The following is a 26,266-nucleotide window of genomic DNA, read 5'->3' as shown; positions in this document are numbered from 1 at the left end:
AGCTGATGTTAAACTTGAGTTGAACCGCAAACGCGCTTCGTCTCTGTACAAATGTACCACGCCAAACCCGTCACATGAGTACTTCGGTTCAAACTTAGGTTCAAATAATGACACAAAGCAGACAGACAGAGAACGGTTGAAATCCACGCGGATAAATGTCTACGATCATATATGGAACTTCTTAGTACAAATCGCAAGAACCTTCGAGCTTGAATAAATGTTTTATCTAAGCTTGATCTGATCAATATTTTAGGTAACATTTAGCGGTAACTTTATGAAACAACAAGGATTTTGCTAGATCATACAACAAGACACGATAAGCGGAAATTGAGAAGCGTGTATTTCAACTGATTTCAGTCTGTCCGTTTTGTGTCATCGCTCTGAATCTCGGAAGCAACCGAAGATTTGCACCAAAATTTGAACCGCGGTTCCAATCGAGGTACAAATATACCGGTTTTCGAACCGGCGTTCAAACCGACTTGCATTTAACACATGTTGGGGTTTAGGTTCAGGTACAGGCGTTTCGGTTTGCATACGAGAAAAGAGTAAAGGAGAGTACCAAAACAGCCTGAACCAACGTGTTCGGTGTTCGTTTGGGAAAACTGCTTCAAACAGTTTTTCTTTCAAAGGTGATTTAACCTTCCAGTCGTCGCGCGGCTCGTCACCGTCAGAATCACCGCGCTGCTGTTGTGAACGAAAAGCGAGGTTTTTTCAGCGATGTTGTACAAAATACAACAGCGCGACGACTGAAGTGTTAAGCGCAAAAAAAATATATTTGACGACAAACCCTTTTGACAACAATATACAATAGAATCGTTAGCTGCCACATCCGTATTACGAAATCACGATTGAAATGATAACAAAGCTCTGATCCGGAGCTATCCACTGATTTAACAAAAACCAGACGATAAAAGAAATCACAATAATCTTTTCACTGAATCCACTGAGGATAGCGAATTCATGAAAGTTTTTATGAGAGACATTCCTATATTTTTTTTCTTGAGGCCCGTAATGAGCTTTGAGCTCTCAAGTTAATGTTGAGAGAATCAAAATAAATTTGGGAAGTGGATTCCGTAACTATGGCTCTATAATTACTCAGATTATGCTGGAATCATCTTGCCGAAGCTCATCCCCTGAAACAATGTTTGAGCCGGCAAGAAGAAGGAAATGAAAACCAAATTTAGTTCTATACCATTTAATTCCACTAGAGTTTGTATGCTTTGACAGATACGCGTATTTCGACCTTTGTCCTTGAGTTTGAGACATTCAATCTACCATAGCAAACAAAACTTCATTTTTCATAATGTACAATTTCAACGTACCTATATTTTGAGGATAAAAATTTTGCCATCATCAATCATGAAATCACTACTTGAACCAAAATCTAACACAGAAAGGACACAAGAGACTTACTAGCCAAACAAATAAATACCGTCAAATGGGGCTTCTTTTGACATTATTTCCACATTCTTTAACTTTGAGGATTTGTAACTCTTAGAATTATGGATAGATGTTGATAATTTTTGCCTATATTTAAGTTGTATATGTACGTAACAAATATGCAAAATATGAGGCAAATCCATCAAGAAATAACAAAAATGCTTGAATAGCGAAAAAAGTGTGTCCTTCAAGACAAAAAAGGGGCTACTTTGGACATTTTCACAATTTGCTAATGAAATGATTTTTTTTATAACTTTCAAACTGATTCAATAAATTGTCGTCCACTGTGATGTTATGGAACGTTTTTCATTGATAAACTTAATGTAGAAAATTGCAAAGCTAGAATCAATTACACATTATAACAAATTTCAACGAAACATGCCATTCACTATTCTCAGTTTGCAGTATGAAACATAAATTTTCAACTTCCTTTTAAATGGAACTATCAGTTACGAATGCTAGATTTTCGAGTAGACATAAACGAACGACGTAACTACTAGATACTGCGATGATAAATAAGTTATGTACAAAAACTCTTTTTTTCTATTCTTACTGTTATATAAACGATATGTTGAAAGATCACATTAATATCGGTAGCTAATTTAATACCAGTAAGTAATTATCATTAGAAACGCAATCTATGAAGTAAAGTTTGGCCAGATCGTAAAGAAGTAAGTTTGCTTTTGTAATATGCTTTTAGCTTCTTAGCAGTTTAGAGCTGGCTTAAGAGTGGTTTAATTTAGGCATTTGAAGGATGCAACTTTTCTGTACTACAAATTCATGTAAATTATGACGAAAAATTGTTTTTTAGAGATTATGTTGTGAATTTGGCATTGGTATGTATTGAAATATATGTGTTTTATGTCTGTTCACTCTTACAAACATTTATTTATTTATTTTTTAAGTTGTAAAATACACAAACCAGAACATTATAATAAAATTAAAGTCGCAAAAATAAGACCTCTGATCAATTATTTTAATAAAACAACAATTTTAAGCAAAACAAATCACAAGATTTTCATGAAACATGACGATTAGATAGTTTTGTGATGCTCCCAATAAGTTTCCTAGACATGGGTAAAATTCAAACAATCTTTGTATAGCCAATGTTTTATACCTTGTGAAAATTTATTCGGGCTTTTTTGAAATGTTTTCTTGTTTATCCTGTTATTGTTGATGTTGTTCCAAGAAAGAATCATGTCTAGTGGTAGAGCATATATTGGTTAATAAAAGTGCTGAAGACACAAAATTGCTCAGATTAATATTTACGCTGCTAATAAATACAAAAGGAGAGTGTCCAAAGTAGCCCCTGGAATCAAAAGTAGCCCCGTCCGACGGTACATTGAAAATTCTCTAAATCTCTAAATTCAAAATTCGATATTCTAAAAAACCTGAGTTTACAAAACACGCCCAACATATTTTAAAGACATGTTGACAAAACCTCATTGGTTGTCAAATCTGTAAGTTATCCTGAGCGGATTCGAACGATGTTCTTACCGGGTTTATGAACAAAGCTCTCTAGCGAAAGGAAAAGCAAACAATATGAATCCCTCTACCGGTAGCTTCATTTTTTACCGTCAAAAAAATATTCAAATCGCAATAACTTTTTTGTTCTCGATATTTGAAACATTTTTTCACAAGTTCTCAAAAAATTCTTCTAGTTTAAGAATCCATGTTGATATTGATCATTGGTGATCTGGTTTTGAAGATATTCTGATGTCTTTGGCGACCATTTTGTTTTAAATCAATTCATCAAAAAAGTGGACTTTATAATACCAGTTAATACTACCCTGAAAAAATCATTCAAATCGTTTAAGTATTATTAAAGTTATCTGAGTATTACGAAACGATGTTTTTTGAAGTTTTCATAATCTTTGTTTGGTCAGCTTGGTTCCAGACACATAAATGCTCATTACTCAAAAACAGCTGCACCAAATTGCTTCATTTTTTCAAAGCATGCTCTCATTAATTTACTGTTTCTAAGAGTGAATATCGGAATACGATACAAATTCTGTGGCCTGAGATATTTACGTGGGTTATGGCTACGCGTCGGTCCCCAAGAAATTTCGGAATATCTCCGGATCCAGAATTGATCTATCAATATCGACACGGATTCTAAAACTTGAAAAGTTTTTGAGAACTTGTAAAGAAATGGTGCAAAAACATCGAGCAATAAAAAATTATCGCGATTTGAAATTCTTTTGACGGTAAAAAATGAAGCTGCCGGTAGTGGGTTTTACAATCTTGTAATTCTCCAACAATTGCGCAGTAAATTTTAAAAGGAGACCCTCAGGAACCCTTCAAGAACATGTAATGTGGAATTTATGAAGAGGAACTCGGAGCAGGATACGTCCAATTTGGGTCGTACGTCAGGAAAAAGAAGAAGATAGTATATATTGAAGAAGAGTGCATACGATTAAGGAAAAGAATGAAGAAGATAGTGCATACGATTTAGGTTTACTTTGTATGAAAATCCGAAAATTAGTGCTTCTTTCCACAATGGATCTTTCATGAAATTTCCTGATCTTATTCACAGATATCCGCCAAGAACTTAATCATGGAATTCACACAATAACCTTGAGAGGAAGGATCTAAATATCTCCATAACAATGTGCCAGAGGATTATCAGGAAATACCATCAAGATTTAAATCTGAATAAGTCACAAATCTCAGAGGTAAGCAACTCAAGAACTCAACACAGAAACTTGATCTCGCGTGCAATCGTAGCCGATAGCGACTTCCGTAGTCCGAGGCTACAAAGCAAAACTTTAGCATGGTATCTGGGTTCAACTCCTGGTCGGTCAAGGATCTTTTCGTAATGAAAATTGACATCGTACCTGCTTCAAGATATTCGTATATCTATGGCAACTATGGCAAAAAAAAACTTCTTAGTTAATCCTTTTAAAGGCGTGGACGACTTTGTTACACTCTTTTGCTCATAACTTTTGATTCAGTTGATCATTTTACAAAATTTCAATGGTTTTGTGGAGGAGATTGATTGCACATGCAAATGCATCCAAAAAGATTTGGATATACCTCATATTCCACCAGTGATTTCTGGTAAAATTTCTATATATTTCGAATGTATTACAGTGGACGTCTTGCAATCTCATGTGAAACTTTTTTGAACTTTTTCAGATATACGAGGCCTGAATTTTCAGTAGGTGATCGCGGAGAACCAACCAAAATCTAATGTTGCTTTTCAAATCGTGACATACAATGTCACATTTACTCAACAATACAGATGACCATTTAATGTCCAGTTTGAAAACCTCGTTTTTGGTTCCAAAAGTCCAATTTTTATCATAAGAAAATACCCATTATGCGAATCATCTAACAGCACTGTTTCAGAAAATTGAAACTATTTGTAATGATGTTGGGGCATTCTGGACTCATATGTACTGTTGTAAGCTTAGTTTAGTGAATCCTAGAAGTATTGTGATCAAAATAATAGTTTCTTATGAGCTCCATGTAATTTTTCTGCTGGCAATCCAGAAAAGTTTATATGAGAATCGTGCATAAGTTTGATGTGAATCTTAGAAGGATACAATGGAAACTCCGGAAGGATTCTACTGATGATCCAGGGAGAATTCTGATGAAAACCCGACATGAAGTCTGATGAAAAAAACAGGGGACGGACCTGGTGTAGTGGTTAGAACACTCGCTTCTCACGCCGAGGACCTGGGATCGAATCCCATCCCCGACATAGTCACTTATGACGTAAAAAGTTATAGTGACGACTTCCTTCGGAAGGGAAGTAAAGCCGTTGGTCCCGAGAAGAAAACTAGCCCAGAGCTAAAAATCTCGTTCATAAAAGTCAAACCAAAAAACCATCTGATGAAATTGCAGGAATAATTCTCGTCAGAAAACTGAAAGGATTTCGATAAGAAAATCCAGGGAGCATTCTGATGAGAATACTGGACGGTTCCTGATGAGAATACTGAGTTGAAGGTGATGAGAACGATGGATGAATTTTGATGAGAATTGTAGAACGATTCTGTTGGAAATCCGTGTTGCGAATCATAGAAAGATTATTTGAAGAATCCCTAAAAAAGTCTTATGAGTTTCTTGGTAGAATTCTAATAGAAACCTGGACGGATTCGCATGAGAATCCTGGAAAATACGAATGAGAATCCTTGAAGGATCTTGAAGTACTCTGACGAGATTTTTTGAAAGATTGTGATGAGAGTCCTGGAAGGATTCAGATGAGTATCAGAAAATTTCTAATGTGAACCCTGGATCAACTCTAATGAGTATCCAAGAGCAATTGTGATGTGAATGAGGATGGAGCGATTCTAATGAAATTCCTGGAACCATTCTGGCAAAAATTCAGGAACGTTGCAGATGTGGATCCTGGGAGGATTCTAATGGTAAAATTCTGATAGGAATCCTGAGATGATTTTGATTCCGCAAAGATTTTGATGAGAATCCTGGGAAGATTTTGAGAGGATTGAAATCCTGAGAGGATTCTGATAAGAATCTTGAGAGGATCCTAATGAGAGTCCTTATTATAGAATTAGAATTATTATAGAATTCTTAGGGGAATCCCGACCTAATTCTGATGACAGGGTGGCCAGTGAAAAGTCAATATCAAATTCTCGGTTTCTCCCGGTTTTTTCCCGGTATTTTAAATATATTCCCGGCTTAATTATAAGCTATTTTTTATCATTTCAAACGACTTCAAGGATTAGTTTTTGGTCATACAGCAAAGCATTTCTATTAGCGTTAGATGGATTTTTTTTTGCCGCGCGCTCTAATTTTGATCTATTTTTTTTAACTTTATTAAGGAGACTTTTAGCCAGTGGCTGGTTCGTCTCCGGATTTTGATCTATGGAACGATATTTTAACGTTTTTAGTAATCGTGGATTTTGTTTTGAAAATTTTTAGTTGAAAAAATACATTGTTTGTACGATCAAGTCAATCTTAGAATGAATCATAGTTTCAATTGTAAACGGCCACATAGTCTTGGTAGACTTTAGAACGAAGCAACACCTCAAATTTTCAAGAGTACAAGACTTGAGAACCAATCAGCGCTCCGCGTTGAAAACCTATCCCATTGGTCACCACCAGAAAGCAAGTAATTTGATTGATTTTCAACGCGAACTGTTGTCAGATTCTCTCGTCTTGTGCACTTGAAAATTTAAAGTTTGGCTTCGTTTTATAATCACCTTAAAACAAATTTATCAATTGTCATTTCCTGATTAGAAGAAAATAGCAAGCCTGCAACAAAAATGTTTTTAAAAAGTCAGGTAAACTTTTCCATTAGTTGATTCCGAAAAATGATTGAAATAATATTATCATAAGGATGCAAAAAAAGTTCCTTAGGCAATTAAAAAATTGAAGTATTAAGTGGAGGGGTGTTTAGCCAAGATTCATAGAAAGTTGAAAATGCAATTAATAAGAGCTCAAGAATTGCAAGTTTGCTTAAAGAAACGTAATTGAAAGCATCCAAATATTGTATTTTGTAACACGAAATTCTTCAAAAAACATAATGAAAAATTATTATTCACTAAAATTTTCAAAATTAAAAGGTTTTAGCTTTTTATTGCGCATTTCTTCCACCACTGGACTATCGCAGAAATTTTTACAAGTGCGGAAATGCTAATAAAAGTGCGCGATTGCTAAAATCGTGTCGGTGTCTTCAGTGGGGTTATTCCTCGTAGTCCAAAGAATAACCCCGCTGAAGACCACAACATGATTCGATGCAATCTCGCACTTTTATTCACGATTTCGCATTTATGAAGCCGCACTTCGCAGTCCGTTAGTGAAAGAAATACACAATATCTAATTTATTAGTGAAAGTCGTCGTTTAGACTTTTTTCTAAAATATTCATCAAATCAGTTCCGATTGACAACATGTGTATAAAGATTCTGTTTCTTTATACTTTTTTTTGACTTTATTGACAAGCTTGATTTTCGAATGGTTAAGCTATAGTAAAAACTAGCTAAATATTTTTTTAGGGATTGTGTTGGTTGAAATAATATCTGGTATGCACAATTTTACCGGTGTTGATCGAAATTCCCGGTTTTCTCCCGGTGATTTTAAATTCCCGGCTTTTTCCCGGTTTTCCCGATTTCCCGGTGTGCTGGTCACCCTGTGATGAGAATTTAGAGAGAATACTGATAAGAATCTCGAGAGTATTCTGATGAGAATCCCGAGAAGAATCTGGTGTTAATCTCGAGAGAATTCTGGTGAGGGACCTGATGTGAATCCTGATAAGATTATGGTGATTCCTAGAGGATTCTTATGAGAATCCTGATAAGTCTCTGATGACAACGTTCAAATGTTTCTGATTAGAATCCTTAGAGGATTCTGACAAGAATTCTTACTGATGAGAATTCTCTTTAAATTCTATTTCAAATTTTGAATGGCGTTACCAAATACCGTAGCTACTAAACTAAATTTAGCGGGCTCCTGTGAGTCAATAGCAATAGTCTGAATTTACTGAAACAGTGTGTTTGATGCATAATGGGTATTAAAATTAATCTTTTGCAAATCAGGGTTTAACAATAATTTATTATAAATTTTACCAAATTCAAATTCAAAGTTGTTTTGGTTTGAGGTGCACTTTCCTGAGTTCGCATTTAAGGGTGACTATAAACCGATCAGTTCACCACCCTTGTTCGAAATTCTAGGATAACCCAATCTTGAAAATGATTGCGATGCGGTTATTCTCATACGAAATATTTCAGTACGATTCGAGAATACGTCGCATATCAGAAGTATTGAAAAATCATGGAAAGATAACTCAATTGTACATGTACATTCCAACCCACGGCTTGGAGCGAACCAAGGTTCTAAATCTGTTTTGGGTGATGAATTGCTCTTGATCGTGGGTGTTACAACACTCAGTGAAGTGATTCTATTCTTTAAGCGGGTACCCAGTGAACCACGTATCGTATAAAAATGTGCATCCAAAATCACATTCGTACGTCAAAAATCAGAATCGTGCAAGATGTCAGATAAAGCGTTATCAATGTCAACACAAGTTGTATATAAATCCCCTATACGATTCATAAACGACAATCTGTGTTGACAGCAAAACATGTTGTAAATAGTGCAACAAATAATCGCGTTAAGTTGTATAAAATGACACATCATATATCAATCCAGAGAGCATCATATGAAATCGCAATAACTTAGAAAAAATTGACACCCAAACTTGGTACCTATCTGCTGACGACGGTCCTCAAAGAACAACACAGAAAGTGTTGCTGTACATGAAACATGCATTAATATTGGCAATTAATCACTTGCAATATATGTATCCCTTAACGGTATGGCGTCTAATTCCTAATCCAGAGGTCCCACGTTCGAGGCTTGCAGGACACTTTTTTTTTTATTCAAATTTTATGGCATCGTATATCTGATCGCAGAAAGTCTAAAAAAGTCGTGCCAAGTACGCATATAGCCTCCACTTTGGTAGGTCTTTTCATGCATTCCATACGATTGAATTGATTCATATAGAATGATGTATAACAAAAGATATACCAACCAAAATGTTTACTAGGTAGGGTACATCTTGTAATGCATACTAGCAACAAGAACACCAAAATCATGCTTCACGCTATTCCCGGTCACGCCACGCCCTTCTTCAATATAACGTGGAATAGAGGAGAAAGTAGTTTTACGCGAAGCCCTCGACTTAACGACATCTTCATAGAGTTTTAAGTTGGGAATGATGTGAGATGAGGAATTGCCTGGAGTAGCGATGGACCCAGAGTATGTCACAGAAAATGGCTGAATTTCTCACAATCTGAAGAAATCTGGGCTTTGATATGGAAACCAAAGATCAAATGTATTGCAAAGTACCTTGCAATGTTCGGTCTAGCTTCGTTTTTATGAAACATCGGTCAGTCTCGTCAATCATCAATTGTTTAAGCTCTCGATCGATTTCTGACTGTTAGTAGTTCAAAATTTTCTTCACAAAATTTCTATAATAATGAGAATAGCTGTGACAATTTCTTGAAGGTCAGCATCACAGAAAAAGCACTTTTCTTTGCTGGATCTGATCTCCATCGGGCCGAAGTTTTGACCTGTCAATTTCAATCATTTTTCGAGTGAAACAAGCTTCCACAGTTCTTAACTGAATGCTTTCTTTGCCTTTTGGAACTCATATATCCTGTTGTATTCACGATGATACTCTAAACTAATGGAATTCAACGAAAATTCCCATTTATTCCCTATTTATTTATTTAAGGATCCTGGACCAGCCAGGAATAGAACCCAAATGAATGCGTCCAGGATACTGCAATTCAGCCAGTGACAATAAGGATATTGGAAATCTTCCAGATTTTGATAATCATATAGTGGCACCAAGATCAACACTGATTCATGGATGGCTGCATTTACGAGTTTGAGAAACATTTGGAATAGCAGCGACTCACCAAGCTATAGGGAAACTTTGGTTTTGGATAATGAGTACATGTCGTGCAATGCATTGAAACATGTTCGAGAATGCTCAAAAGGAGCTCAAAAACTCACAAATTTCATTTGTTCGATTTCATGCGTATAAAATTCCCCAAATCTCCCAGTTGTTCTGATATTCAGATTAAATGATCTATCAGATGAATTTCAACGTGAAAAATGAAAATTTCAATATTGTCATGTATATATGAATCAATTCATCAGATATTTGGGTTTATACTACGAGTGGCGTGAGGTGAGAATTGTCGGTCTCGAGGTGACAATTCTCGATTCGAGTGAAGTGACTCACCGTGTTAATCAAATAAAGAGTCACTTCACTTGAGTCGAGTATTCTCACCTCGCTATACGAGATCGACAATTCTCACGCCACTCGTAGAATAAACCCAATTAAAGGTTCTCCAAACAATATTTGAGATGAACCCATTCAACCAAGATTATGAAGATTTTTATTCGTGGACAAACAAACCCAAGAATACGTTGAATGTCAAGAAACCAACTTCTATTATTAGGGTGCCGGTTGTAATGTACCAGTAGATTGGACTATGGAATAGAACGAACATTTTTCAATAAAAACGACATGTGCTATTTTTGGTGGATAAATCGTCTCTAGTTTAGTCGATTTTCCAAATTTCAGCTTTTTATTTTATCAAAAAGTCATATAAATAATTAAGTATATGCAAAAAATTTGCTCCCTTGCACCAGTAGTTGCCGTCGTGTTCCAGTAGTGGATCAACGGATGGAAGTAGTTTTAAAAATGGATGTATAAAAATGAAGAAAAGCCCCAGAGATGATCTTTATGCTTCATTTGAAAGATATTAATTGCTGTTACGAGGGAAAAAGGTTAAACCTATGTAAAAATTTACCATTTTGTTTAAAATTCCTTGTATCATTCCCGAACGTCTACTACTGGAGCACTAGCGCAACTACTGGAACACGTGTACCAATAGTGGCTCAAGCAATTTTATGTTAAAAAATAGGTTTTATCACTCTTTTTATATTTTTCCCATATAGTAGAGGTTGAAATCTATCTGTTGACGCCAAAAGATCTCGGTTAAGGCTTTTCGTTATTTTGTTATGATTTTTTACAGCTTAGGTAGTCCACTAATGGCACCAGCACCCTATATGTCAAGCATTCTATAATATCAATACTTGAGTTGAAGACATCTAATCTACCGTAGCACACAAAACACATTTATGTTTTATAATGTGTAAGTTTCAACGTACGTGTACTAGAGATTCTTAAAATCGCCCTTGATGTTAAATGTTTCGTCTTCATGATTAAACGTTACCTGAAACAAAATCTAACACTGAAAAGACACAAGAAACTGACTAGCCAAACAAAGAAATAAAAGATAAAAAAAAGAATGAGTATCATCACAAGATAAGTGAACTCAATGAAGACATATGAAAATTCAAAACCTATTAAGTATTTGCAGTCTACATCAGTCAGTTCAGGGGCCCAGAGAGCCGTAGCGGTAAACGCACAGCTATTCAGCAAGACCAAGCTGAGGGTCGTGGGTTCGAATCACACCGGTCGAGGATCTTTTCGGGTTGGAAATTTTCTCGACTTCCCAGGGCATAGAGTATCTTCGTACCTGCCACACGATATACACATGCAAAAATGGTCATTGGCAAAGTAAACTCTCAGTTAATAACTGTGGAAGCGCTCATAAGAACACTAAGCTGAGTAGCAGGCTCTGTCCCAGTAGGGGCCTAACGCCAGAAAGAAGAAGATCAGTCAGTTCAAAACGAGTTGCCTTCAGACGGAATTTACTGATAACAGTTTATCGTAAGGTAAGCCCTTGCTCCTTGAGTGAACTAATATTATCCAAACAGAAACTACGATACAATGCGCTACATACTCATTGTGCATCAACCATGAATCGTCCAAGATACACGTCATATTGTAAGCAAGTTTCAGTATCTGAGACTTCTGAAATGTTGATTCAACGGGCGTCATCACGTTGAAGCATATCTTTCGCAATCTTACATCGAGTAAGAAAAATCCAACTATGCCAAAGGCTGAGAGCTGCAGACCATGCACCCAAAACTACACACATCATTCTCATTTTCGCTCGCTAGCTGCTCAAATATTCAATTCGAGTAAACTTCATTATCCAAAAGTATCCCATACCGCCCCCCTCTCGCAGCATCCGCGGCAAGATGTCCGATTCTAGGCCCCAAGTGGGCGGTAGCTTTATATTCTTGCTGCCGCGACGACGACGACGACGACGACGATCTATATGTATGCTAATATTCCCATCAGCCGACAAACGACGATCCATGCCTTTTCTCTCCGAGACCAGGCCAGAACAACACACAAAACACCACCAGTTTGGCTCAGTTGGTCTTCCTTTGATCTTAAAATACATCCACCTGCAAAACATTTTCCGAATTTTCCATTCCCTCACGGTGGTACCATACGCCCTAACTGGCTGAAATGCACCAGTAGTGAAGCTAGGAGGTGCGATCCACATCGGGCCCCAGCTTTCTAGGGATCCTCGAAATTATGGTGAGACTTTCAGTTAATAGTATAAAGTGATTCTATACCATTACCTGGAATGCAAAATCTCTTAAGCATATTCAATAAACTAATGTATTTTTGTATAGGTGTATTTCAATTGACATTTTATCAAACAACAAATGGACACAAGTTCTATCACTTCAATCACAATATAAAACAAGAACTACCTACTTTGCCATCGATTACTTGAACATTTAGTTGAATTTTGGGGTCTTACATATAGACAGCGAGCTTTTTTAATGTTGAGGTTCCCCAAGTTCAACTCCACCCTAGCTACGTCACTTCAAGTTGCCACCCACCAGTGCGATGCCAACTAACCAACCACCCACCTGGCAATCGCCCATCACACACCGTTCATGACGTTCTTCAGGCACACTCTGACGTACAATTCTTCGATGCAGACACAGACACACACTAATGGTAGTTAAAAACAGTCAGCCAATAAATTTCGATCGCAGTAAAGGAAAAACCACACTACCGTTCGATCGAAACAAATCGCCTATCATCCACCACCTCACCCCGCCAAACAGGGTTCAGGTCTCAGTAATAATAACTTCACTTCGCTATCCAATACACACACCGAATCGGAGACCCCTCCCCGAGCGAACATCTGAACTGACTTCCACACAAATCGATCAAAATAGACGAACGAGTAGCACGAAATAGAAAAAAAAAATCAGCACTAAATTATCGGGATTGATGAATTACCTTTCGCCCCCTTCCCGACGAGGAGAAGCGACTAATGCACTTTCGTCACGAATTCACGAACCCACGATCCGACGAAGGAACGGAAAAACAGGACTGGCCACCTCAGTGGGAAAATTCTTCGCTGCTCTAAAAAGGCTCTCTCCCGAGCGGAGCCGGACGAGACGATCGCTTATCGCACAAGTGTGTAAAACTAGTATAAAAGCTGGAAATCCTCGCCCGGTTCTATTTATAATGTCATATCGTATCGCCGTTTCGATGGGATGATGATGGTGTGCGAGCGTAAACTCTCGATTACCCATCCCGCTTCTTTTGCCGCATTGCATCTTATGGCACCGGGCAGGGCTGGTAGCGGCTGGAAGTGTCTTGAAAAAAGAGACCAATAAAGGTCCAAATAGGTACTGTATAGAGTGTTTCTTTTGCGATCCTTTTCATTATTCCGAGATTGGGGATAAAAATTGATGCGTTTCCCGAGTTCAGATTTTCTATGGAAAAAATCTATCTATTGAAATGAAAGTGAAACTTCATTTATGCAAAGTATTTATAATTGAATTTGGTTATAACATGAGAATCTATGTGACTTTTTAAACTTATTAGTTAAAATTACAATGTGTATGTGAGACGCACATTTTCTTATTTGTTTGAATGAAGTCTTTGAACAGAAATTATCCCGAAAACTGGCTAATATGGGAGACAGTTTTTAATTGCCTATTTGCGTACGGGATTTTTGGGGTAAATCATAAATATTCGCATCACGTTTTGTCTTCAATTCCGAACAGATTCATATTCCGAACACTCGGATTTTGTATGGCGATTTGGTTGAAATGTTTCGCTGAAATATGTCATCAAATTACAAGGAAATAGCAGTCAATTGCAATTCAATTTATCGTCTTCCGATCTATTTTGTATCTCAGGAGTAGTGATGATTCTCTAGCTCGAGAATATGGGATGGAATAAACACAGTGTTCGGCGTTTGAATCAATTTTTTTTTTCATACTTTTACGTAAAACAATACTAAACAAGTCAAAATAAACAATTTTATCGGCACACCCAACAGCTTTGCGAAGAAATTAAAATTTTCACAAATATCGGTTAATTTATATTAAATTAATTAACTCATTACGCGTGGTAAAGATGGACAAATTATGGGTGAAATTATGAAAAAAAATCCACGTGCTCGGCTGGGATTTGAACCCAGGACTCTTGTATGCTAGACGAGCGCTTTACCAACTAAGCTACCGAGCCACTTGGTGACCCAATAACTGAGTTGGTTACAAGTTTAGAATTCAAATCCCTACAGACCACGCGGACCCCTTTCACAACCAATATCCATCCATCTCATGTACCTACACACGCGGAACGATTTATGTTAATTTATGCCTATTACATGCATTTAAAGTCACTGTTGGCCTTAAGTGTTTGGAATATGAATCAAAACGGTACCTCACGAGTGTAAACCAACGCAAAACAGACATGACACACTCGAGAACAGGCTTGGTGTGAGTAAGTTCGCACCCGCCTGCTTGGAAGACTATATCGTCAAACGGGGCTTCTTTTGACATTATTTCCACATTGTTAAACTTTGTGGATTTGTAGCTCTAAGAATTATGGATAGATTTCTATAATTCTTGCATATATCTAAGTTGTACATGTGCGTAACAAATGTGCAAAATATGAGGCAAATCCATCAAGAAATAAAAATATTGTTTAAATAGAGAAAAAAATGTATCCATCGAAACAAAAAAGGGGCTACTTTGGACACTTTTAGAAATCAATACAATTTGGTAATAAAATTACTTGTTATCATCAATTTTAAACAAATTCTATAGATTATCGTCCATTATGATGTTTATGAAAGTTTTTTCATCGACAAACATAATATAGAAAATTGTTAAGCTCGAAAAAATGGCTATATATATATATATATATATATATATATATATATATAACACTTTTCTGCGAAACATGCTCTTCACCATATTTAGTTTGTAACTTCAAGCTTACCTTTTTTTAAATGGAACTATCAGTTACGAATGCTTAACTGTTAAGGATGATAAACACGAATGGTGTAATTCCTGTAGCTAAAAGTAATTTTCATTTAAAATGCAGTCGCTAAAGTATAAGAATAGTGTTTTGCAAAATCGTTAACATCGTTAACAAAATGTTGCTTATCCTTCATGTACTTTGTTATCAATAGTTTTAAGATGGGGTAAGAGTAGTTTATTTGTAGCAGATGAAATATGTCATTACTTTGTACTGCGGATTCATGTTATATATGACCGAATTTTTATATTTTAAAGATTATGTTGTTTATTTACAGTTTTAACGAATTGAAATATGTATGTTTCATGGTCATCCACTTTTCTGAATCTTTAGTTTAATTTTGTTTGTGTTAAAAAAATATGCAAACCAACACTCTAAAGTAAAATAGAGGTAATAATATTGAGACCTTTGAACATTTTTTTTAAAAACAACAATTTTCAACATTAAATTATCGAAAGTTTTTTTGAAACTTGAATATTTGATAGTTTTGCAATGCTCCCAACAAGTTTGCACGATATGTGAATAATTCCAACAAAGTTTACAAACCAAATGTTTTGTACTTTGCGAATATTTGTTCGGACTTATTAGATATATTTTCTTGTTTATCCTGTTATCGTTGATGTTGTTCCAAAAAATATTCATGCCTGGTTGTAGAACATATATTGGTTAATAAAAGTACTGAAGACACAAAATGGCTCAGACTAATATTTATGCTGCAAATAAATCCAGAACGCAAGTGTCCAAAGTAGCCCCTGGAATCAAAAGTAGCCCCGTCTGACGGTACCAAAAGAAAAAGAAAAAAGTTCGCAAACTTTCACTTACGAGTAACCACACAAGGTGTGATTATAGTTTTGACAAATCAATTGTATAACTATTAGAATTATTCAAAAAATCGTTTTGCTCCACACCGCTCATTCGATTCTAAATCAAGTTCTGACTGTCCTCCCAAAATTTGAGCTCATTTGGATGAAAACTGAGACTGCACAAGCCCTTTGAAGTTTATATGGGAATTACTATGAGGAAAGCAATCAATCAGTTAAAGATAGCACGCACAAATCATGGCTACTATGTTTTAAAGAATATATCCAGTGATTCCTGCAAAACAGCCCAATAATTATAACTAATGTTTTACAACTCATACAAAAATCAATAACTAATTACTGGGGCGTCCAATTTAAAACGGTCTTCGTCAAATTTGTAGCTGATTATTGTATCTCACAGTATCAACGTAGTTCTAATCCACAAGAGCACATGGGCAAACACTATGACCAAATGAATGAATTGCTTGCTTTTCCCATAATAATTCACATATAAACTTTAAAGGGCTTGTGCAGTCTCAGTTTTCATCCAAATGAGCTCGAATTTTGGGAGGACTCTCAGAATTTGATCTAGAATCGGATGAGCGGTGTGGAGCAAAAACGATTTTTTGAACCACTCCAATATCTATCTAATCGAGAGTAAACTACCAGTTTGTAGTCAAAAACTCTTGAAAACCAGAAATCTGGGAGAGGAAATAGCTTTTTTTTCTCAAAAGCGCAATTGACTCTAAACAGCTTTGAACAAGTTCACGAATCGCTTTAGCTTATTTTACTCGCGAGCACGACAGATGCGAGTAAATTAGCACTCTGATACTCACGAGCAATTTGTTTTGATTTTTAATACTGTTCCTCTAGGACAGGGGTTTTCAGCGTTTACAGCTCGCGGAGAACTTTTTGCATTAAAATTGTTGTGGATATTTTACATGCTTAAATCGACCCTTTGTTTCCTACAAAAATCGCAGTATGATTTATGTTGGCAAACTGAAGATTATTCGAACCCAAACCAGAAATTTTAAACAAGTCTGGAGAACCAAACATCGATTGATTGGTCACAACTTGATCGATTGGTCACATGCTATTCGATCAATTTTCCAGTTCAAACGGAGGGTCAGATATAGAATTGGGCTCAAGAAAATTTTAAGCTTGGCTTCGATTCATCTTTTTCTTTCATTTAATTTTTTTTTTTTTACTTTTAATTCCAATCTAAAAAGATTTATTGTAATCGTGACAATTAGGCATATAAATGAAACATTATTTGGTTTTTCATCAAATATTACAAAATTCATGGTTTGAAATGGCAAAATTGCTTTGGTTAAGAAATTGTCAAACTTGAGTTGTTAGTTTGAACTCCACTGCGATTTAAAAATGCGGTGATTTCGAGGTTTTTCCGATGGGTACAAATTTAACTCAAAATTCACAACATGAATCCTTAAACGATTCGAGTGAGAGTGCATCGAAATGCGAGGATTGTTCTGATAATCTTTCTCTCATGTTTCTATGTTCACCCTTACTCACAATTTAAAAGAACTCTTGAGTGACCCGTTCGAACAAAACAAGCCTCGCAGAGTAGTGATGTCACTCTTTTTTCTGTTTTTTTTTTTGTTGTGTTTTGTGTCGCATCTTACTCGCTCTTTTTTCGTTGCCTTTCTCCCTAGTATTTCTTCGTTCCCTAACGAAGAGGCAAAGACAGTACGCAAGAGCAAGCTACCGAAATCTGGCGATGTTGACTGGTATTATCGAGCTTGGTTTGAACAACTGAGCGAGTTTGTCTAGCGAAATACTACTTTTTAAGATCTATATTAATGTGTTTGAGGGGATAAGTCACAAGTTCAATACTCACGAATTTATTCATAAATTTTATAAAACTCGTGAAACATTCTTATACATAAAACATAAAAGTTTAATAATGACCGAAATTTTTACACCGTGTGTATAAGACTTGTAAAAATTGTGATATGTCATCTACCATAACGTCGAAAACAACATAAATTGAAGATGAGTTAAGACCACCTCAGAATTTTCAAAAGTATATTTCTATAGAACAAAACAGTGATCTTTAATGAAAATTTGATCTCGGTTTGGTATAATTAAAACCGTATTTTAGAGCAAAGTATTTCGAGGTATTACTACAAATTTTCAAAAACTGTCGAAGAGCACGATATGAAAATCGCTACTCTAAGACATGTTTGCTATTTTCCATCACTGAGGTAATGATACATTTTGATTTAAGACGTATAAAGTTGCTTTGTAGAATGAGTCTCAAAGTTAATAATAATAATAACTAACAACTAGCTTACCCAACGTGGTTAGCCACGTTCCAACGAAATTTTTTAGTGGAGAGCTATGTATAATCTTCCAAAGCGCATGACACTAATGACCGCAAAATTACCGAAATTTATACTTAAATGCTTTATATTATTTAATAATAATATTTAATACATTAAATGCTCTTGTAGTGTTTCTGCTGTTGTAAAACATTTCAAAAGCTCCAGAAGATTCTATGAATTAGGGAACAGAATCTTACCGAAACTTCTAGAAGATTCTGCTGAATAGTTGTTGCAGTCTTCTATAATTTATTATCATCTTTCAAAATCACAGTTGTGAAGAAGGGACCATCGACTCATCGAAGTATCGAGTCATGGAACAGGAATAGTTTAGAAAGCTGTTATCATCAAATTTTGTTTTTAGTATGCGTCCGTGAGTCGTGGTTATGGAACATGGACTCATGGAGGTGTCACTGAAAAAAAAAAACTCGAATATTTAGTGCATATTCATCTCATTCGTATATGTCTTGCCTTTGCATATGGACGAATTCCATCCAGAATGAGTCGAAAAAAATAAAAATCGTGCTCGATAGTCGTCGATTTGGATTAAATTTTGCACATGTTTTTGGTATGGTAGAATAAGCGTTTTCCATAGATAAATTGATCATTTTGACTCAAGTGTAACTTTTGAAAATGACCTATAAATTTTTGCAGGCATCTTATTTGAAAAATTATAACTCCGAAACTGTTGATTTTAGAGAAAAATGTTGTATGAAGAAGATGTAGTGAACCGTTTGGACTATAAGAAAAAAATATACACTGAAAAAATATTTTATTTATTTTCATGAAAAATTTAAAAATAAAACTTAAATTTCAATTTACACAAAAACACCATTTTTAATATTTTTTAAATTTTTACCATAGAATCTTGATAGTAAACAGATGTTTGAGACAAAGTTTTATGATGGAGAAATTTTTAGTAAAAAGTTTTTCTAAGAACAACTTTTGGTCAATTTTCATAATTTTGATTTTTTGTCAAAATAAATACGTTCTGATGATACAGTAAGCATCTTGAAATGATTCTAAGCCATAATTATTATATGAATGATTTCTCCAGAAGTAGCCATTTTCGAATTATATCGAGTTTAATGCAAAAAATATTATTTAAATAATAAAATAGGCCATTTTCATTAGTTATTCGTAATTCTCCATCAAGGAAAATAAGTAAGTGGAAAGAAATATGGTCTTTACAGTCGAAAACGTATTATTATTAATGGAGAAACGCGAATAACTTATGAAAATGGCCTATTTTAATCTTTAAACAATATTTTTTGCATTAAACTCGATATAATTCGAAAATAGCTACTTTTAGAGAAATTATTCATATAATCATTATGGCTTAGAATCATTTCAAGATGCTTACTGTATCATCAGAACGTATTTATTTTACCAAAAAATCAAAATTTTGAACATCGACCAGAAGTTGTTCTTAGAAAAACTTTTTTATTAAAAATTTCTCCATCATGAAACTTTGTGCTAAACATCTTTTTACTATCAAGATTCTATGGTAGAAATTTATAAAATATTAAAAATGGAATTTTTGTGTGATTTAAAATTCAAGTTTTATTTTTGATTTTTCTATGAAAATAAATAAAATATTTTTTCAGTGTATATTTTTTTCTTATGGTCCAAACGGTTCACTACAACTTCTTCATAGAACATTTTTCTCTAAAATCAACAGTTTCGGAGTTGGAATTTTTCAAATAAGTTGCATGCAAAAAATTATAGGCCATTTTCAAAAGTTACACTTGAGTCAAAATGATAAATTTTTCTATGGAAAATACTTTTTCTACCATACCAAAAACATATGCAAAATTTAATCCAAATCGAAGATGGTCGAGTTCTGTGACTGACCGATTTGACATGGAATCCATCTATGTCGAATTCATTTTTGAACCTAGCGAAACCAGTTCTAAATCTCATTTCCAACACCAACCCGATTCAAGTTCAATCGCACTACAATCTGCTTGAAACTGGTTTGTTTAAGCATTATTCACCTACCAAGTTCCTAAAAACACAACAATGATGAAATGTTCGAGAACATTTTACGAATTTGGAAAACAATGTTTCAGAAAACGCTAGAATATGCTGTCAAATAGCTGTTGTAGTGCTTCTCAATTTGTAATTGTTATGTTCTTATATTAATATTGACTTTCGTAGTGATTTACAATTACTGTTGTAGTGCTCAATGAAAAATTTCGCTAAGATAATCAACCAATTATCTGGATATATCCTGCATGAATTCCTAGTACAAATTTGTGTAGGAATTTATGGAATGATTACTGATGTAGGAATTCTTGGAATGATTACTGATGTGAAATCTTGAATGAAGTTTTCAAAAATCCATTGTGATTTTACTCAAGAGAGAGATTGTTTGGAAGAACTGCAGGAAAAACTATTGGAAAAAATAATAAACTATAATTCTTGAAAAAAAATGAGGATTTCCTGAAAGATTATTTAATATATTTCTTTAAATTTTCGAGAATGTTCGGAGCAATTCCAGGGCCATTACAAAATCTTCAAAATCTTATCCGCGAAAATCGCAACTTGTAAAATTTGATCCACGCTAGGAAGCACCAATCCGCGACAGAAAAAAATCCTAAAACTTTTTGATGTCGATTACATGTTTGCTCATGAAAAAAATAACTCCTCACCAAAAAGCATTTTACTGTTCGCCCATAAAGCTATTTGCCCAAGAATCTCATCAAGAACTCAACAGAAATGCTCAAGAATACCTTAATGTCCACGCTATTTGTTTTTTTTTATTTGTTGGAAGAACTCTAGGAAAAACTATTGGGAAAAATAATTAATTACTTATTCATTATTTTCATAGGAAAAACTTGAAAAAATGAGGATTTCCTGAAAGAGTATTCAATATTTTTCCTTAAATTTTTTGGACCAACTCTTGTGAGTAAATGTGGATTTTTGTAAGAATTCATATTATGATATGCAGGATAACTGGAAATATTGGTGTAAGTTTTTTTTGTTGTTTTCCTGGCAAAATCCATAAAAAAGTTCTTCAAAAACTCTTCAATGAACTTGTGAATGTTCTTGGAGAAAGTCCTGTAGGAATCTTTGAAAAATCTTCTGTAATTACAACAGAAAAATCGGTGGAAGATTTAGTCCAAAAATATCTGAAAGAAATCCTTAGGTAGTATCTAGCAAGTAGAAGCGTTGAGAGTTTCCCTGGATTTACTGGAGCAAATTCTGGAGAAATTTCACCAGGCATCCCTTGAAACATTGCTGGAAGAAATTCTAGGAGAATTGGTAAAGGAATCACTAGAAAAGTGTCTAGACGAGTTCCTAAAAGTATGCCAGGAGAAATCACTAGCAGAACTCCTGAAGCTTTTCCTCGAGGAATCTGTGAAGATATGGCTGAAGAATGGGGCCTTCCTTAGCCGAGTGATTAGAGTTTGCGGCTACAAAGCAAAGCCATGCTGAAGGTGTCTGGGTTCGATTCCCGTGGAAATTTTTTTGACTTCCCTGGGCATAGAGTATCATCGTACCTGCCACATGGTATACGAATGCGAAAATAGCAACTTTGGCAAAGAAAGCTCTCAGTTAATAACTGTGGCCGTAATATCAAGAAGAAGAAGAAGATGATTGAAGAAGAAATGGTCTCTAAAGATTTCTCTGACTGCTCTACAATTTACCAGCAGAAGAAAGTGACTTTAGAATAATATTGATAAAAATAGAGACTTGCACAAAAATAGAGACCAAGTCTCAAAAAAGAGACCTGCTACCAGCCCTGGCGCACCCAATAAACGGCTCTAGGCCCATACATGAAGCACTGAAGCGAGGCTCTCCGCCTCCACCTTCCACCACGCAGCGCTGATAGTGTGTTATCGAAAAGTCCTTATCGCCCATCATCCCCCTTGCCGTACACCTCGCCAACCACTCCGACGGCCGAGTGAGTGAAAGAGAAACGACACAGCAGGAGGAGGACGCTGGCTGAATGATGACGGAAACTTTACTACCATGTAGATAGTGAGATATCTCGGCTTGTTGGTTCCATTCTGCAGAATAGCACGGAGATACCTAGGTATTCGCAGTACCCACAAAATGAAGAAACAAACACAGCACAGCCGGATGGAAAGGAATCACACTTCATGCTTGTACGCACTTGTCCTCGATGCGGACGGATGGATCATCCCAGAATCACAGTTCGAATTTGGAGGAATTACTCATTTGTTTCTATATCTCATTCTGAATCATTCAGTCAACGATTGAACATTTCTTAAATGAGTAACATTAGCATGAATAACGGTTGCTGTTCCGTGATTGATCACAACCAGTTATCCTTCCAGTGGCCACCGTCGGAAGCACCCCGCCGACGCTGTGTGCGACAAGCGAGGTTTTCCCACATATGTTGTGCACAACAGTACGACCACTGAGGTGTTAGATTGGAAAGATAATTAAACAAATTTATCAGCAATATACAGGATTTCAGTTAAAATTTTCAACTGTTAGTTGTAGCGAGCGAGGTTATTTCTTAATAATCTTGTTTATCAAAGTAACGATCCTTTTTACTGAGTAGGGGAGTGAAAACTCGTAGTTATCTGGATAATGATATCCGTGGGAATAAATTCTCTATCGATTGGTACTGAAGAAAGTCTGCTATAGGTAAATGAAAAACCGAATTTAGTCTAGTGAGGTCGAAATACGCGTATCTGTCAAAGGATACGAACTCTAGTAGGAATTGAATGGCTTAGTACTAAATTCGGTTCTTCATTTACTTTCATTGACTACATTGAAAGCGCGCCTAGTTAGTATTCAACACGAAGAGACGAGACTGGCTCTAAACCCTTTTAGAAATTATCTAAAATCTTGAAAAAACCTCAGAAGCCAATACCGGCATTGAAAGAGGAAAACAAATTATTACTAACTAATTGCGAAAAAGCTCAAAAACTTGCTATGCAGTTTGAAAGTGCGCACAATTTTAATTTAGGACTTACTAGTCCAATTGAAAATCAAGTTACTCAGGAGTTCGAAAATATTCTCAATCAAGAGAACGTTTTCGAAAATGCCTGGGAGACTGATTTGGAAGAAGTGAGAACTATTATTAAAAAAATCAAAAATATGATGGAATTTTCTACATCCTTATCAAGAAACTTCCAGAAAGTAGCTTATCATTTTTAGTTGATATATTTAACAAATGTTTTCGATGGTGGTAGGGCATTTGGCATAAAGTCGTTTGGCATAAAGCCGTTTGGCATAAAGTCGTTTGGCATAATGGCCATTTGGCATAAAGTCGTTTGGCATAATGGTCGTTTGGCATAATGGCCATTTGGCATAAAGTCGTTTGGCATAATGAGTCTGAAACCTAGATATTTTTTATTAAATGACATTCGTTTTTACGTTTCTATTGAAGCTTTCTGATGACATCAGGCTTGTTTTAGAGTCATCAATCATATGCTCTTGAATAAAATAAAGCTTATTGGGAAAGTTATTGCATCTTAAAGTATTTTATTATTTATCCAGAAATTCTTCTTTTGAGTTTCGCTATTGGAATATATTTTTGCAGTCAAGATTTTGATATATTTATCACAAATTCACCCTTTTTTCAAACGTTCTATACTTTTTTTTTTCTAGATATGATGTAACCATCATTATAGGTATAAAAACTGTTGATTTAAAATTTATATAAATTTCAATTTCTTTTGTACATAAGCTGTTCTTTGGAGATATATTTTTAAATATTTTATTATTTCCAACTGACAAAAGAGCGGCATTCGATAACATTGATCTGTTATCAGTTATCAGCGAAAAGAGACATCGATTACTGCAGTTATTCCGATGGGTTGTGCTACTTTTCCCCGAACGCCGGTTCCCCAAATGTCATTTCCCCGAACGCCAGTTCCCCGAATATCCCGTTTCCCCGATTAGCCCAATTAACCGAAAAGTTTTTAGCACACATAATTGTCGTAACATTATACATTTCAGGGTGGTGAACGAACTGGCCATCTAATATGCACCATTCTTTATTTAATAGGCGGTTCTTTCGAGTTTTACCGAAGACAGAATACCTCCTTCTTTTGATTGCTTATCGTTCTTTCTCGTTCACTATCCAGCCACTGAAGACTATTACAGCACCTATTTAAACTGCACAACTTTTCGGGAAAACCGGTCATTCGGGGAAATTACATTCAGAGAAAAGGGTCACTCAATGGATTGGCATTTGGAGAATCGACATTCCGGGAAAAGTAGCACAATCACTTTGATAATTCTGAACGAAATTGTTGATGTCTTTTCGTTTTATTATGCCGCAATAATTTTTGGCGTCCAATCTTCTATTGGTTTAATAATAAATTTTGACTTCTTTTAAAAATAGGCTGTTCTTTATACTTATACTGTTTGAAATTTTATTATTTAGTAAAGCCAAATGTTAACCATTTTTATATTTGGCTGTTTTATAAATTCTAGCAAGACGTTCTGTTATAATGATAATTACTTTAGAACCTGCCAATATTCAACATATTTTTTTGCAATCGCATAATCTCCTTTCGAGATATGCTGTAAAGATATCTCAATCACAAATTTGCTCTTCTTTCGATAATAGACGGTGTTTTTATGTACGTTTCCAAAATTAAAATTTATATTGAATCTTTGAAAAGTTTTGCCACAAATATTTTCTCTGGAATATGTGTTGTTCATTTGAGTTATGCTGTGAGAAGATTTTTTTTTGCGTTAGAGTTTTAAACATTTTAAACGAAAAATAATCTGCGTATATGGGCTATTTTTGCATTATGCTGCATTAATAGATCTTTCGATTAGAGCTTTGAGGATTTTGCAAATTAATTTTCCCTTCTATTTTCGTCCCGTAATTTTTGTCAAGTATTACGTCCAAACTGGGACAGAACTTGATGTGGAGCGAAATATTCTATGAGCGTTCCTTTTATTAACAACTGCGAACTTTCTTCGCTAATTCACTAATTTCAAATATGTAAATCGCATCAAGCTCAGAGATTAGAGAAAATTATTATTACTAAGAGATCTTCCACCATACCCATCACGAGTTTTACTTAGTATTGCTCTCTAATGTCACAACAATTTTTGACATTCATAGCTTGGAAACATCAAGCAACGAATAATCAACGAGAGAATACGAACCGGGACAATCGGCGAAGACCACAGCGACGTAAAGGGACTAGCGATTGGAAGCTCGGTACGTGGAACTGTAAATCTCTCAACTTCATCGGGAGCACACGCATACTCGCCGACGTGCTGAAGGACCGCGGATTCGGCATCGTAGCGTTGCAGGAAGTGTGTTGGAAATGGTCAATGGTGCGAACGTTTAGAGGTAACCATACCATCTACCAGAGCTGCGGCAACACACACGAGCTGGGAACAGCTTTTATAGTGATGGGTGATATGCAGAGGCGCGTGATCGGGTGGTGGCCGATCAATGAGAGAATGTGCAAGTTGAGGATCAAAGGCCGGTTCTTCAACTTCAGCATCATAAACGTGCATAGCCCTCACTCCGGAAGCACTGATGATGATAAAGACGCTTTTTACGCGCAGCTCGAACGCGAGTACGACAGCTGCCCAAGCCACGACGTCAAAATCATCATAGGAGATCTAAACGCTCAGGTTGGCCAGGAGGAGGAATTCAGACCGACGATTGGAAAGTTCAGCGCCCACCGGCTGACGAACGAAAACGGCCTACGACTAATTGATTTCGCCGCCTCCAAGAATATGGCCATTCGTAGCACCTACTTCCAGCACAGCCTTCCATACCGATACACCTGGAGATCACCACAGCAGACAGAATCGCAAATCGACCACGTTCTGATTGATGGTCGGCACTTCTCCGACATTATCGACGTCAGGACCTATCGTGGCGCTAACATCGACTCCGACCACTATCTGGTGATGGTCAAACTGCGCCCAAAACTCTCCGTCGTTAACAACGTACGGTACCGACGGCCGCCCCGGTATGACCTAGAGCGGCTCAAGCAACCGGATGTCGCAGCGGCATACGCGC

The 26,266-nt window shown here is 35.9% G+C and overlaps 1 protein-coding gene across 20 annotated transcripts in view; it reads right to left on the bottom strand.

Moving 5' to 3' along the window:
- LOC5566699 (plasma membrane calcium-transporting ATPase 1) overlaps window positions 1–26,266 on the bottom strand; it is a 277,219-nt gene that overhangs the window by 66,386 nt on the left and 184,567 nt on the right. Inside the window, exon 1 of one of the 20 annotated variants that reach the window (XM_021855708.1) lies at window positions 13,101–13,303. The exons of the other annotated variants lie outside the window; for them this stretch is intronic. The gene's annotated coding sequence lies outside the window, so the exon portion shown is untranslated. Of the gene's footprint in view, window positions 1–13,100; window positions 13,304–26,266 lie in introns of those variants that run through there. 20 annotated transcript variants of the gene reach the window in all.

The sequence above is a fragment of the Aedes aegypti genome, chromosome 3 (genome assembly GCF_002204515.2).
Source record: "Aedes aegypti strain LVP_AGWG chromosome 3, AaegL5.0 Primary Assembly, whole genome shotgun sequence".
Taxonomy (NCBI): Eukaryota; Metazoa; Arthropoda; class Insecta; order Diptera; family Culicidae; genus Aedes; species Aedes aegypti.
The sequence above is the reverse complement of the archived record's forward strand: the minus strand, read 5'-3'. Positions and strand labels throughout refer to the sequence as shown.